This window comes from Eucalyptus grandis, chromosome 6 (assembly GCF_016545825.1).
Source record: "Eucalyptus grandis isolate ANBG69807.140 chromosome 6, ASM1654582v1, whole genome shotgun sequence".
NCBI lineage: Eukaryota > Viridiplantae > Streptophyta > Magnoliopsida > Myrtales > Myrtaceae > Eucalyptus > Eucalyptus grandis.
Window position 1 is genome coordinate 2,862,427 of NC_052617.1, and position 6,000 is coordinate 2,868,426.

A 6,000-nucleotide genomic window follows, 5' to 3' on the forward strand; every position below is an offset into this window, starting at 1 on the left:
TTTCCAAGACTCCGTCATGAAAATTGAAGAAAAGAAACTATGAGTATGTGCTGGATTTTTCTCTGCTGCCGTGTCCTTTTTGACCCACTTTTGGCCCAGAATTCGACCTTTTCCAGCTCTCCCTTTCTGTTCCTTTTGTGTTTTTTCACACTTCTAATTTCCTTCATTCACACACGAAGGAACGTCGTATTGAAAGTGGCCTCCTTTCGGCCAACCAGGAGGAGGAACGGAAAGGACCTTACTTCGAAGAGCGGGCGCGTCCAAAACTGTCATAAGAATTCCCATTTAAATTCGCCCAGGAAAATTCAGAGTTGGGTTGTGTAATAGGTTGGTTCACAAGAATTACACTCTTATTAGAAAGGGTAGTGCAATCACAAGAATGTGAGATCACACGGGAATACAATGCCCCAAAAACCTAAGGGTTCACAAAATGTTACAGAATCACCGCAGGGAGCCTACTTGTCCTTCTCAATAAGTACAAGACCACCCTTTGATAATCAGAGGACATTAAAGCAGTGTTGTATGAGTGTCTTTAATAACGACTGACAGATAAACACAGGGAATTAAGGAGGAGGTGGAGAAATAATAACTCAAACAATGGGTGGGGGTGTTTGAGACGTTTGAACGTTTGTCTGTTGTATATCCCCATATAGGAACAATGTGGACAATATTGTAAAAGACTGGCATACTTACAATCTTGTTAATACTGTGTCTATGCAATTGGTTTAGAACTTTACTTCACAATTACAATTGCAGAGACAGCAGGAGGCAGAAAGATCGGATGAAATGTCATAGGAAATGTTTTCTAGCAATTGGATGGCCTGGAATATTTTGGGGGCAGAGATGGACACATTTCATTCAACTGTATTGTATCCTGGCAGCTCCATTCGATACCTACCTCATATTTGACAGAACAGAAGCTCCATGTCGTCCCCATCATCGCACCACTTAGGCAAGCGGCTTGAATTATTCTCAAAGAACCTTAGTGAGTAAGCATCTTTTATCTGCATAAAAGACAATGCTATTCACAAAATGTCAAACGGGATTCCTCATGACAAAAAGTCATGCTTCAAAAGGCAAACTAGATTATAGTTTTCTCAATCTTTGAAGAAAGTGACATCCATATCTAGATAGTAAGTTCAAGCAATTATGGTCAGAAAGATAACCCAACTAGGGCCAATCAGATTGCACTTACAGTGAACTCTGTAACTTGAATGGAGCTAGAAATTGGATCAAAGAGTCCTACTGCTTTGTCCATTTCAAGAACAAAAACTACACATGAGGTGGACTTCCCGTCACTGTATACCCAATCGTCTTGCTCTGGAATTGTCAGCAGTTCAGCAAAAGATGAGCCCCTCATTTCAATTTCGACCATTAGATCAAGAAGATCCAAGCCTTGTATGCAACACAATTGTAAGGTAGCCATAAATTAGAGTAAGTGTAATTACAACCATCTAACATTTGTTAACTGAATGTCATTTAAGAGACATCGATTCCAGTTGCACCTCAGTGTGCAAAACAAGATGCATAATGTCATACAGACAATTGCAAATTGAATGGGATGGTACCTCTGTTCCTAGTCGCTTGTTGAGTGCTTCATTCCACATGTTTGCAGCATAGGCTGGCTGCATTTGGTTCCATATTGTCATAACAGAAGCAACCTACAATAATACAATGCTTTTTTATAAAACGAGTGAACCGCACTCCCATCACACAAATAAAGCACCCACGTGGCAAGCATATTATATGCATCGTCGGTCAAGCTGATAGCAACTCTTAAGAAAAAATGAACGAAGTCTACTGTTTTGCTGTCTTAATATCATATAGGAGGGCATAAAAAATGAATATTTGTCAAACCAAGTCAGATTCTTTTCCGTAATGTTAGCACTCAACAGAGTCACATGCTAATCTGCTATTTGGTGAGATCACTATTTATTTTTTAGCCATTTATTTCATTCAATTGAATTCATTTGAAATCATGGCATGATTGTCTAATTTCAACCAGGCTGTGTTGTTAGGATCTAAAGCACAGCATCATTATATTTCAGGGTCTATCAAAGTAAGGGTAAATTGCTGTTTAGCAGTCATGTTGAGAAGCAGAAACTATTTCGTATCCAGCATCGAAGAATCTCAAGGCATCTACAGATATACCTTGAAAGTAGCACAAGGCCTTAGTGCTAGAAAATTGTCTAAGACAAACTGAATGCATCCACAAAATATGTATAAACACATATGCACGTACACAATCTCTGTACCACATGAGCGTCCAATGATGGTGGATAATTTGCATCGATGGTGTCTATCTAGCTAAAAAGCATGTTGTGATAACCATATGGTTTCCCATTCATACTCTGTGCATACTTCCATGCAGCAGTCTCGTTAAATTTGGCTCGCATATCAGGATGCAGTGGAAGCAATGCAATGTGGGGATTTGACTTGTCTTTGTTAAGCTCAACTCCCACCATCCATCCCATGGTAGCACAGCAATGACATCTTCTCCCTGCAATGATAAGAACAATACAAAAGTTGCATTATCTCCATTACTATGTTGGAATTCTGTGGCACCTGCCCCCTCCACCAACACAAAGGAACCGAGCATGTAGCAATAACCCAAATGTGACATTAAATTTGTTAATCAAGGTCTGCCTCAAGTAAAGGATGTCATTTCATCAAATTCTACTTACAATCATCGTCAGTAGGTGGCCGTGTCGTGTGTAAAGATGGTCTTGAAGTTTAGTAGAAATAGTTCAGACACACTGTATTTTCTATGTTACAAGTATGATGATGCTACAATAGAGCTTCTAGTAGAAGCCTAAATAGGATATGCTCCAATTCAACATGAAGCTAAAGCAGCATGTCATCGTTTGCTTACTCATCCTCTCTTACAATCAAAAGTTTCTATTGGAGCACAGAAAGGAAAGACCTGTCTTATTATAGAACATAAGATGAGCAAGGAGATTTAAGGACATAGAGCGTGACTAAAGCACACTTAATATGCAAAATGGAACGATCTCAATGGGAACCATATTTGTGAGAGAGGAAGTCCATGATTAGAGAAAAGTTACATTTATAAAGTAATCACACAAGAATACAATGCCCCAAAAACCTAAGGGTTTACGAAATGTTACAGAGACACTGCAGGGAGCCTACTAGTCCTTCTCAATAAGTACAAGACCACCCTTTGATAATCAGAGGACATTAAAGCAGTGTTATATGAGTGTCTTTAATAACTAATGACAGATAAACACAGGGAATTAAGGAGGAGATGGAGAAATAATAACTCAAACAATCGGTGGGGTGTTTGAGACGTTTGAACGTTTGTCTGTTGTATATCCCCATATGGGAACAATGTGGACAATTATTGTGAAAGACTGGCATACTTACAACCATGTTAATATTGTGTCTATGCAATTGGTTTAGAACTTTACTTCACAATTACAATTGCAAAGACAGCAGCAGGCAGAAAGATTGGATGAAATGTCGAACATCAAAAGCAATCCGTCAATGTATGGAAAAAAAGAACAAAGAGGAATAGATAAAATGCTTAAAAACAATCGCAATCCCTTTCCTCAAAAGGCTTTTTCTCCATGAGTCAATATAAAAATTAGCCCTTCAAACTGAAAAAGAAATACACTAACCCATATCTGTTTCCAAATTACCTGTTCATTATCATGTCCATATTCATCAACCCAAAGCTTTCCTTCAGATTCCCTTAAGCACACAGCTGTGTGACCAGCATATGCACCACTGACCCATTTCTCTAGTCTCAAAACCACCCCACCTCCCACGGATTTTTGAAATTGCAAGGAAGTCTCCAGAGTGGATATCATCAATGCTGATGTTTGTAACCCAGGGCTAGGGACGTTGCTGAAATGAAGCTCCCATATGCTTCTGGAGAAAATCAATGTTAGATTTCTCCCCCCACCCAGTATTTGAAAACAAGGGAAACACATCCCACAGCGCTTGAAAGGTGCCTAGCATCCTGGCTTGCATCAGAAAGATTGACACTCCTCTACTTTTCACCTGTAATTGAAATAATGGAAAATCCAAGTGTGACGACTCACCAATATGCACATGCAAGAGCAAAAGAGAAAAAGGATAATTGCAGCTTACATATTCAAACTTAGCTTTTCCTCCCCACTCTTGAACTTGAATGTGTGCTCACGAGATAAAAAATAGTAGTCCCATGTCACATGGTATGGGGTTGCAAAGACATAAATATCCATACATGTCCAGCTATGAGCTTTGCTGACCTGGATGAGCAATCCCTACAGCTAGTCATTAGTTTCCATATTCAGCAGAACCAGATGCAAAAACAAGGACTATCGAGCATCAACATGAGGCAGTGCCCACCCAGATGGGAATTGCCCCCATAAGATAATCTGATTTCACATCAAACGAAACAACCATACTCATATGAGCAACCAAATCACTAAATCCTTCTTCAACCACCTGAAACCTAGACACAAAAAACTCAAGTGACCAACCATGGAACCACCAATTTGTGGAGCTTAATCAAGTACAAACAAGCAGATGAAAGAAGGAGAAAAGAAACCGCAGCAAGTGACGAAATTCACTGAAAAATATTGAAGTAAGACAGCTCAGTTGATAAGAAATGGAACATAAGTAGATAGAAACTTAATCCAGTTCAGTACTTTGAATCAGTTAGAAAAATCAACCTCAAAGTAAACAAAATAGAAGGCTCAAAGTAAGTAACTAAGTTAACAAGAATTTATCGGAAACTGTCAAAAGCTGGCAAACGATGGCCACTGGACCCCCATCAACAAACCGATACAACCTCACATCTCCCAGAATTATCACAAAATCAAATTGTAGCAAATTGAACTGAGCACTGAGAATCGACCAGAAAACCTCAAAAGCTTGTGAACAGCGACCATCTCTCCGCATTACCAAACCGTCACAAGCTCAAAACTCCCAAAATCATCCAGAATCACGCTCAAAATTGGGAGAGAGAGACAGAGAGTTTTCTCCGTCCGGGTCTCCCCGCCCCCGGCGACCAGGATCACGTATCAAACTATCAAAAGGTTGATATGATACTGTAGAGGCAAGAGCAGCAGTTCGTTTTGATTGTCCTTGGACGCTTGGTAGTTACTAATTAGTGTGCTTGGCCAAGTAAATGAAACATTAAAGCATAATCGGAGCTGAAAATATTTTGCATTTTTATATTGTGTATTAGTTCCGCCAAAAAAATCTTAAATTATATCTACCGTAATGATATTAATGTCTTAATTTTTTTATATCACAAAAAAAACCTTTAAAAAGGTTTTAAATGAGCATTGATCTCACGGCGAATAAAAGTTAAGATTTTTAGAGACAATCTAAAGGCATTTTAATCTTAAATATAAGTTTTGGGGTAGGGATCAGCGATTAGAAGTCTAACCCTTTGGAAGTGAAGATACTTCGACACCATATGATTTGCCCTCATGTTCCGTGGCAATATCCCATCCTCCCTTCTTTTGTACTCCTTATATATGGAGAGAAGAATTTTTCTCAGCCACTTCCATAACTCTTTCCAACCATACTTTTTTGAAGCTACCCAATGAATCAGCCACAGTTAAATAATTTAAATAATTTTAATATATGGAAAGCAAGAACTTAAATTTATTAAATAACCGGTGCCAAACAAAACTTGCCGTCAAACTGCAGCCATTGACATCTTCAACTACACTTGTATTGCATATTCGCTCTCTTCTATAGTCACGATGATTTTCACTATCCCATCTTTTCAAGACTTAGCTAACATAAAAAATCTCCATCCTTGGATAAAAGTGGAAACATCATAAAGAAGCAAGTGCTTTGAAAAACTCTTCTAGATAACAAAATCCTGAGTATTTTGTTAATGGTGTAAATCTTAATTTTGTATGAAGCTATGCGTATGTTGTCAACTTGTCGGTAGGGATTCGATGTTTAGCTTAACTTCGTAGTGTCCATGTAGTCTTCCTCGTTGCTAGACTGTGTCTTGAGCTTGAGCCCGTATAC

General features: G+C 38.8%; 1 pseudogene; it reads right to left on the reverse strand.

Moving 5' to 3' along the window:
* Nucleotides 1–805: 805 nt before the first annotated feature.
* LOC104448291 lies at nt 806–4,908 on the reverse strand (annotated as a pseudogene).
* Nucleotides 4,909–6,000: the final 1,092 nt, after the last annotated feature.